The sequence below is a fragment of the Ambystoma mexicanum genome, chromosome 3q (assembly GCF_040938575.1).
Source record: "Ambystoma mexicanum isolate Mex_15411 chromosome 3q, UKY_AmexF1_1, whole genome shotgun sequence".
Classification (NCBI taxonomy): domain Eukaryota; kingdom Metazoa; phylum Chordata; class Amphibia; order Caudata; family Ambystomatidae; genus Ambystoma; species Ambystoma mexicanum.
Window position 1 is genome coordinate 54,855,144 of NC_090926.1, and position 10,694 is coordinate 54,865,837.

Genomic DNA, 10,694 nt, shown 5'->3' on the forward strand with positions numbered 1-10,694 from the left:
TCCTGCGGTGTCCCACGACTACTGCTGCGAGGAACGGTATATTAATCGTAGCGTCTGAGCTTGTTTGTTGTTTGCACACGCTTTTATGCCACTCTGGGCCACGTACGCCTGCTTCCTGCTGGCGTACGTGTTTCCGGATTAGCGCGTCTTTTCTGGCGCACGCGTTTCCCCTGTTCGATTCCATGAATACGTGTTGTAGGCGCGCATGTGGGCGTTGCGAGCATTTACCTCCTGTACTTCCCCCGTAACGCCCACATTTTCGTGCGTTGTTCCTCATTCCGCGTGTTACGCCCCGTGTTCCGGACACTTTTGTTGTGTGCGCTGCACTTTGTGCGCTTTCGCTGTGCGTGTAGCGCACGCCGTTTAATGACGTGTACGCCCGCATGCGCCACCCACGATTTTAGCGCACATCCCAGGATTTACACGCGCATTGACTTCCATGAATCGATGTGCGCGGCTTTGGCACGCTTGCGCTGCGATTTTCACGCTTGCGCTGCCAATTTCGGCGCACATTGATTCCATGAATCGGCCTGAATGTGTTTTTAAGGTACCGCACAATATAATCTCATCTGTTAGGGTCAAGAAAAGTACATGATTACTGTGTTATGGTGACTCAAATGGAGAGCTATTCAGGAATGGTTTGTCAATTTCGTCACGGCTAGATAGCCTATAAATAAGGAAAAATTGGTAGATTACAGTATTTGTACCTTGAGTTGGAACCTTTTAATATAGCATGTTATTTTAGAGATTTACCTTAATTCAGTAGAAATGATGTTCTCTGTGTTCTTTCAATAGACAGAGTCGTTCTGTGTGTTAATGTGGTCACTGCCGTTTTGTAAAGTGCTTATATTTGTTGTAGAAAACAACCTGAAAAGATGTATGACGTCACTACTGTGAGAAACTACTGGTGGCAACAAGTAAGACAGACAAGTGATCACAGTTCAAGGGTGTTTATTGAACAATGAATGCTTTATGTAGGTTGGAAAAACGTCCCATCTAAACCTAAAAATAAGATGGGAACAAGTGTCAACCATCAAATGAAGAATAAGGCAGTCCTAGTGGCATTGTGTCCAAATAAAAGGGTCTATACTAAGAAACCTATTGCCAAACCTCACAACTAAAACAAAAAGGGGTGTGGGATAGTTCTCAAGAAAAGAAAGAAGTGTTCTCAAATAATATGTCAGAATGTGGTAGCCTGGGTGTCAATTCCCCACGTTTTGGGCATGGGATCAGATGGGAGCTTGGAGCACATTACAGTCTCAGGCTTTTCCAGCACGAGACGTAGTTCCAATGGCAGTTTTCAGTACCGTCGATGGCCAAGTCTCGTTTGCTTAGAAAGTCTCTTGCCTTCGCGGCCTGGTGTGTTCAAGTAACAAAAACTAAAGTTCCTTTAACCAAATGAAAGTTTTCTAGGTTGATAATGATTCACCCTTGGCTCCCCCTATTCTGGGTGCTGACCCTTGTTAATTGTAATCCACAGTTCACGTAGGGTGATTGTTTCACCCCTGGCTCCCCCTCTTCTGGGCACTGACCCTTCACGTATCTTATTCCTTTCTTACTTGACCTTGACTTATGGATGATAGCTTCCCCCCTGGATATCCCTTGCTCGGGCTCGGACCCCTTTTGACTGCTACTACTTGGGTGATGGCTTGATCTCTGGCATCCCTCCTCCGTGTTCACTCTTGCCATTTCTTAACTTTTGCTTCCACTTTTCTCACTCTTGGGGTGACAACTTTTCACTCTTCGATCCCCTCTGCCGGGCTCTGACCCCTCTCGATCTTAGCCTCTCCTCACCTCCTCACCGGGTTTACTGTGGCTCTAGATCAGGGTGATAGTGGCTCACCCCTGGGTCCCCCTCTTCCCGGTGCTGATCCCTCTTTACTTTTAATGTTCTTCTTTTACACAGTTCAATGTTTGTGGGGTTCACCTCCCTTTCTTTCACACTGCTTGTAGATAAAAGTATTTCGATTGTACAGGGATTTTGCTTGGCCCTCTGTATGACCACTTTGACCTATTTCGCTTGCCCTGCTACGGCCTTCTGGTACTTGTAGTTTTCTTCAGATGGAGATCAACCAGAGTCTCTTAGCACCCACGTGGTGCCAGTTTCCCTCTGCCGCTGGCCTCCCCTTAACACTTGTTACAGTTCTTTACACAGTTCATTGAACTTGGTTCAAACTCGCCACTTTGCGCTTCTCATTCAACACAGCCCGGTTCTTATCGGTTCTCCCCTCGACTCACCGGCTATGAAAAACCGCTTGGCTTTTCTCTCTCTGGAGTCAAAGCCGGAAACACGGGCGCAAGAGCTTCCATCGCTTCTGCTTATTGGCTTAGGCTTGCCCTGTTGACATCTGCTGCAGGCCGCTCGTGTTATTGTTTGCGGTTTTAGGCTCTCTTCCACAAAGGCATGGGCGTAGTTATAGGGGGGACGGAGGGTTTTGTCCCCCCCAACTTTTGTGTCATGCTCTATTGTCCCCCCCATCTTTTGGGCCGCATTTGTGACCGTAGAAGCTCGGCTGAGCTGAGATTCATTTTCTGCTTCTTGCGTGTGCACTGCAGCGCTGTGTTGGGTGGGAAAACAAAACTCAGCTAGAAGCAGAACACGAAACTCGGCTGAGCTGAGTTTCATTTTCTGCTTCTTGCGTGTGCAGCGCTGTGTGGGCCGGGTCAGGACAGTTTGCTTTCCTATAGATACTACTATACGATATTTCATTGGCTGTTGTCAGCCAATGAAATTCGTTATAGTGGGGTGGGTGAGGATGGTGATTGTTAGGTGGGACCCTCCTTTGTGTGTGTTGCCCCTTTAAGGGGGGTGTGCTTTCCTCACGTGTATGGCCCCTTTAAGATGGGCCATGACTGTGTCATGGCCCAAGCTAATAAAAGGAGCCCCTGCAGGCACGTGAGACAGAGCGGCTGCAGACTCCCAAAGAGGAACGACTGAGTCCGTGTCTCATTATCCATGTAGGCCCCAGGCCTACACGTGGAGGCGCAGGCCTGCACGCCCAGACACTGAGGGACTCGCCTGCCAGGATGGCAGTCGAGGTCCCCTCGGTCAGAGGCCTGGCAGGCTGTGACCCCACGCCAGGGTACCAGAGGCCATGGCACCCGGGCCATGCCGGATGTCCATGGCAGGCCCCCACCCCCACACATAGTGGGACTGCACGGCGCTAGCATAGATAGCGCCCGGGGCCGCCCGCCGGATGACCATGGCCGGCGACCCCCAACAATGGCGACGAGGACCATGAGCCCGTATTGCCCCCCTGCTGCTAGGTACTGGTGGGGGGGGAGAAGAGTTTCCAGCCCCACCGTGGTCGTGCACGGCCTGCGCCTCACCGCCGTGGCACTGGGCGGTGTAGGCCCGGGCTGCCCCGCGGTGGGACACACACCCGCCGGCATTCCGCCGCAGAGACGAGCAATGGCGTGCTTCGCCCCGGCCGCGACCCTCAGTTGCAGGGGTGCTCCTGCGGCCGGGATCGAGGCATGGTGGCACCCCGGTCTCCTGCGACGTTTGTTTGTGCAGGGGGAGGGGTTGAATATCGCCCGTTGGGGTGGGACATGGTGAACCATCCCCGGCGGCATCTGCCGTGAGAAAGTGGAAGCCGTGATGGCCCGCCCCATGAAGAGGAGAAGGAGCGGTGTCTGCCGCGAAGAGGGAGGCCGTCCTGGCCCCGCCCCGATATCGTGGGTCCTCCCCGAACGCGGCCCTCTGCTTGGAGGGTGCTCGTGCGGCCGGGGGAGGATCCAGCCGGCGGCGTTCGCTGTGCGCTGTGCTGTGGGGGTGCCGGCCCAAAAGAAAAAGAAAACTGGCGCCCCTCTTCGGGGTGCAGGAATTGGTTGAGCCCAATAAGGATTCTGGGCTGACAGGCGGACGGTGAGTCTTCACGGCACCTGTGGTGCAGGGCCGCCGTGTCACGCCGGCCCCCGGCGTGTTTTAGACCTGGCGGCAGTGGAGGCTGCTCCGACAGGGAGAGACTGCGTGCGTGTTCTTTTCCCCACGCGGGTCGGCACCGCGGGGGAGGGAGGAATGCTGCCCTTCCCCCAGGAAGAACGAAGTGCCCGGCAGTCAGCACTGCACTGAGGCACCCATGTGGCGTGTTCGCCACGAAGATGGAGGAGAGCAGCGTTGCCCCGCCTCCCCATCCCCCACGAAGAACGAAGTGCCCGGCAGTCAGCACTGCACCGAGGCACCCATGTGGCGTGTTCGCCACGAAGGTGGAGGAGAGCAGCGTTGCCCCGCCTCCAGGCGAGAGGCAAAGAGAAAAGGTGATGGCTGTTGCCGTGGATCCTCCCCGGCCGCGGCCCTTTTGTGAGAAGGGTGCTCGTGCGGCCGGGGGAGGATCCATCCCTTGTCCCGTCCGGCAGCGCTGTGCCACAACAAAAGAAGGCAACTCCCGCAGACGACTGCGCAATCATCTTCCTGCTGCACACAGTGTAATCTGGGCTCGGAAGGCGAGGCAGTCACAAGACCACGGAGGCAGAAATCTGTTCACCTACACATCGCTGCTGACGGCCGCATGCAAAGCCCTAATGGCAACAGGGATGAGTGCAGTGAGTGTGGCAGTACTTCCATCATGGGAGAGGGCGATCTGCTGTGCTGGCGGAAAAAAAACCGCGCACAAATCCCAGACCTGGGTGGTGTTGGGCCCCGTGCCATCATCTCGAGAAAAGGGGCTACACCACCTGCATGGAATCCTCGCCAAGCGGTAGCAGCACCAGCTCTTGACAAGAATGGAGGTGGCTGGCGTGCAATGCGGTGACGGAGCCAAGGGTTTGGCCAGTGCAACCTCTCTGGAAAAGGTGGTTGGGGAGTCTCAGGGGTGACGTCAAAAGAGTGACTCTGACCGGGACCAAAGAAGACTGAGGCTCCTGGGCAGGACTCTGGGCTGGACAGTAGAGTGAGACTAGAGGCAGCTTTACTACCTGGTGCCCCACATTGACACAGAGTCATGCATCCATCCTGCATTCCCCGAGCCTGTGTGGCAGAGCGGAAGGAGCCCTGCCACTCCTACCGAAACGTCGTCCATGGTAGCTTGGAGAGGGTAATGAGCCAGATCATCAGCGCCGAGAAGTCGGACTCTAAGCACTGAAGGCAGCCACATGTCACCAAAACAGACTATTCCGTCAGCGCCATAAAGTAGATTTGCCACCCTGTGCTCCTAAGGGTTCCAGGCCAGGAGCACCTAACCATCTGGTGATCTGTGTACTGTACATCTTGCCAGCAGGATCAAGCTTGGAAAGCTGCGCGCGCAGGACGCGTCGGGGTGGGGACCCGCAGCACCGGGGAACAGGCGCTTGGCGCTACCCGATGGCCCGGGAGGAGAGACCCCACTGTGCACCTCAGACGCCAATCCACTCTGCTGTGGCCAGCTGTACAGTAACCAGTGCATTGTGCCAGCGTCGACAAGGATGGCTAACAAGAACATAGGTTAATGCTTTCCTGCCCAGCACCATTAGGAAAACGGGACACCCCGCGGCATGCATCAACCTGTCCACAGTGAAGGTGGCCTCAACACCCCGTGAGCCCATATCACCCGCATCCTCAGGCCGAGGATCATGCACGTACAGTGCATGCGAGGACACTCATGCAGTGGACAGGAGGCACCCCACACTGCCACGGAGTCTTGGGACAGCCTCCCCTCGCCATGGAGAGAACCAGGCCGCCGATGGCCCATCACTCTGATACCGGCGTCATTCAGGTGGCCCCACGGGTGTCCCTGACTCCCTACCACTGCAACGACCCTGCCTGCTCATAGGTGGCCTCGACACCGTAGGAAGTTCCTGGACTGCTGACACTGGTGTCATTCAACATGCCTGGCCGTCGTAAGATCAAGTCAACGTGGGCATGGGGGAGGGACCACCTGCCCCCCTGAGCTCCGAGACACCTTGGGTCTGCCCAGAACAACGCCCGGAGACGGGGCAACGGGCAGGACGTGGGTTGCAGCTCATCATGAGTGCCTGTGCGCCCTCAGATGCCCGTGCCCCCGGAAGGAAAGGAGGAAAGAAACACTCTTGACTGGGGGGGGGAAGTATCATGAGGAAAAGGGGTGAGGGATATCCTTTCACCCTGGGCCCGACCGACTACACTGTGCCTTGTCGACAACATCGGGAGCAGTCTGGAGGCGACCTGCATCTCGCTACCCTGATCTGAGCATCAAGTGACTGTGCCGATGTGGCCCCTGGTACCTGCCAGGTGCGGCTTTGCCGGCTGCGACCTATACCATCGGTGGACCTGAACTCGGGAAGAGTCTCCTGAATGGACGCTGATGGGAAATGGACTGGTTTCCTGCTCCCCCGCAATTGTTTAAAGAGGACTCAGGAATCTTGTGTTTTAATGCTGTGGACCTGCATAGTAACTACATGCTTTAAGTGGTCTCAGTAAAGAACAATAAGGTGAGGCTGTGATCCCACAGTTGCGGGGGGGGGTTCATGTAGTACCAGCCGCCAACCACAGCGTTTGTGTGCATGTTACCGTTCGGAGCCCCAGGTGAATAAAGGGTTTTGCAAACTGTGGTAGAGTGGCCTGTGCCCCTCTGGCAGCCCACCTGTCACGACTGTCACTTGTTGAGTGTATTTAGAAATAGGCTAATATGTGTTAAGTCGGTAACTAGTAGGTGTTAGGTCTTTAATTGTTTGAGTAAGCCAAGTATGTGGCGGTGGCACATCTTGTTATTTGCCTACCCCACATGTTCTAAACCGACAAGAATGTTATCATTTTGTAACGGGTGGGAAGCCCGTATGTTTCGATATTGTTTGTTCTTGTTCGTTATGAAAAAGGAGGAGTGTTAGGTGGGACCCTCCTTTGTGTGTGTTGCCCCTTTAAGGGGGGTGTGCTTTCCTCACGTGTATGGCCCCTTTAAGATGGGCCATGACTGTGTCATGGCCCAAGCTAATAAAAGGAGCCCCTGCAGGCACGTGAGACAGAGCGGCTGCAGACTCCCAAAGAGGAACGACTGAGTCCGTGTCTCATTATCCATGTAGGCCCCAGGCCTACACGTGGAGGCGCAGGCCTGCACGCCCAGACACTGAGGGACTCGCCTGCCAGGATGGCAGTCGAGGTCCCCTCGGTCAGAGGCCTGGCAGGCTGTGACCCCACGCCAGGGTACCAGAGGCCCTGGCACCCGGGGCCATGCCGGATGTCCATGGCAGGCCCCCACCCCCACACATAGTGGGACTGCACGGCGCTAGCATAGATAGCGCCCGGGGCCGCCCGCCGGATGACCATGGCCGGCGACCCCCAACAGTGATGACGCCACGGCCCCGGGCACGCTGCTGCTGCGCGCATGCAGGTGCGTGGGTGGCAACCTGGAGTTTTCGAGCTGGGAGGAGCAGGCACCCTGGTACCTGAGAGGCACGTGCCCGCACATCACAGTCAGTTTCCCACTACCGTGATGGACGGTCGTCTTCAGTCGATTCACAAAGGAAACAGATAAGTTGCTGTTTCTTTCGAACATTCATTTGGAACATTTCGACTGATTGATTTTACAAAGTGTCGTCAGTCAATATACCTATTATTTCAAAAGCGGATCTTCAACAAGACAGAAGTATGTCAGCTTTCCCCACTACTTTTAGCTCGCGCTCAGGATCGGGCCCTCTCTGAGTCTATATAAAGAAAGGTGTGGAACAACGCTTTCTCACTTTACATGGAGCTCAGAGTCAGGCCCACCCTGCATGTCATCCGGAATGAGGGCAATATATATGCAATATATATATATCTACAACGTCTGTTCTAAATGCCACCATTACCTGGCAGTATTTTGATCAGGCCTCTAATCTCATTCACGGAATAAAAGATTCACAAAGCACACATGGGCCCGGCCGGAGAGGACATTATTGGCGCTCAGAGAGGCACAAGGCGCTTCCCGCGCCTGGTTGCCAGCAATTGCTGATCAGCAGCGTGTGCTGCGCGCCTCTCCTCGCCTGCGTGATAGATCAGAAATCACAGATTAGCCGCGGCAGCCCCCGTATAATGGCGGAGTTGCATTTTGCAAAGCTCCGCCATTATATGGGGGCTGCCGTGGCTAGTCTGTGATTTCTGATCTATCATGCAGGCGAGAGGCGCGCAGCACAAATTATTCTTTGCAAAATGCAACTCCACCATTATACGGATTACGGGGGCTGCCACGGCTAGTCTGTGATTTCTGATCAAATCTATCACGCAGGCGAGAGGCGCGCAGCACACGCTGATTACAGCAGTAATTGCTGGCAGGCTCTCGTACGTTGCATTTTGCAAAGAATAAAGTACGAGTGTGCTGGCAACAGCCCCTATATGAGCATAGAGCGTAAGGTTTCAGCACACAGCGCCTTGCAGGCGTGCTACCTACCCGGGGAAGGTGAGGGGCAGCTCATGCTGGCGAGATCCCCGCCCTCCACACTGGAACCCATGCCCCTGGTCCACGGACAGGGTCTTGCTGGAGAAGTGGGGACATATGTCAGCTGCTATAGTGCACATGGCTGTAAGCTGTAGTTGTCGTCCATCCCCGACGGCTGTGCCAATCAAGCTGGGGCATTACCTGCCAAGGGCTTGCCCGATGGAAGACTGACCTCTTTTGGGAGACTGGTACAGAATAAGAAGTGTGAGCTGCCATCCTCACCTCAAAATCACCCCCTGCAGCAGACGAAACCTGGGCCTTTAAAGGGCTGATTTGGTTCTACTCTTGTTACATATTATATAACAGTACCATTTTTGTTTTTAAAATGTATTAGGTTTTAACTGTAAAAACAATTCCTGTTACTGATATTCATAACACCCAGGTTATTTATAATACCCAGAGGTTTCTAAGTGCGGACCCGCGGATCCAACATGTGTTGCTCCGTGTCGTCTTGCTCCCAAGGCGAGCACGTTGCCGCTGAGCTATACTCCCCGTAAGAAATAGCTTTGCAATTGATTGAAATTAGATTTGGAGAGACTGCGTTTCCGGTGCGCATAAAACAATTCAATTACAGTTCTCCCCTGGGCGCGTTCCATATAGTCATGAATTACAGGACGGGGCACTAATTTGCGAAAAGCAGATGCAATAAAAGAGAGAAGCCCCAGGCCAGAGATTCAGAGAAGCTTCTTAAATGCGCCCCCCCTGCAGATGTGACAATATGAACACACTTGGGAACACTCCCTCAAGTGTTTGTCTTTTCTTTCTGAGTTCATGGCATGTCATTTTTTTGAGTGCAAAGTGCCGCCAACAAGTCAGAAATCCCTCTCCCAATGCTAGATGTACATTTCCCTAGTGGAAGCACCCTAAAATATCTGCCAAAGGCTGTTCTCTATCTGCTAGGCCCAGATTTAACTGTGCTGTGGAGCGCCCAGTCAGTGGCTTTACTACAAGTGTTGAGTTGAAAGGCCGCTTGTACAGGAGACATATTTTTTAATTTTATTTTTTTACAGATTTCGAATGCTTTGATCACTTGTCCGTTCCCACAGTTGTATAAACCCCTTACTCTTTTCCATCTCGAGGTGCCCCTGTATTTGAATCTGGGGCGAGGCTTAGGTTATTGAACAGCTGTGTGAAGGGGACAGGGAAACAACGTTACCTGAAATCTCTTGGTTATTTCAAATGTAAGACTTGTGATGGGGGTTCATCGTTGAGGAGCAACCTTTCCTTCAGATTCCAGCTAGGTTGTGCCCATATGTGTGCCTACAATTGCTTTACCCGATTTGTCTTTTTGTTGTCCCTTGCACCATTTGGCCATCACTCTTCACCTGTGTGGCCAGTGAATATTTGTAGATGCCTCCTTTTAAAAAATCTCAATTCAGAGTTGTGAATAAACGAGAGGTAATTGGCCCCACACACAGTATGTCTGGTTGATTCCTTGGTATTTTATGGATGAGGTCAGATTGGATGGATGCAGTTTCGCGTTTGCATGTAACATGATTTCTCTGTCTGGGGCAGAGGCAGTGTTTTTATAACTGGTATTTTCCTTCATATTTTCCCTCGTCTTTCTGCCGGCGATCGCGTATATTTCCCATTGTCTTTCTGCCGGTGATTGCATAGATTCCTGTCATCATTTTAATATGGAAGAAACAGTTGTTTTACTTTCAGGCCTTCCGCATACAGCACAATGTTGGGGAACAGTCCCTTTCCCCTGTGGCCCTTCCGCGTATGTCATAACGTTCTGCCTCCACTACCCTAGTAATGCCATCCTCTGCCTCCCCTACCCCAGTAATGCCATCCTCTGCCTCCCCTACTCCAGTAATGCCATCCCCTGCCTCCCCTACCCAGTAATGTCATCCTCTGCCTCCCCAACCCAGTAATGACATCCTCTGCCTCCACTACCCCAGCTCATTTGGTTGTTTCATTTATTTCCAATTGAATTGTACAGTTTCTTTTACTTGTTAAACACTTGCGTTTGCTGCTCTATACATAAAATAAAATGCAAATAATCAGGGATGCACTCTATTTGTGTAAACTGTCGCTACATCTAAAAAAATCTAATAAAAGATGTTGCAAGTAATTAATTAAATCAGAATAAGCAACCTAATGTGCTGTTCTTGCAGGCATCCATTTTATATTATGTCTATATGCTTGTTTGAGTCAGTGCCCTGGTGGCAATAATCAAACACCAGCTCCCTTCCGCCCGCTTGCAGGCCCTCTTTAGGTAGAGGGCGAGCAGGCTTTTTTACTGTTGTCAATGCAGTGAATTCTAAGGACCAACTTTGGTGTTATAAGTTTCAGAAGACTGGCGTGTCTTTAGAATTTAATTTT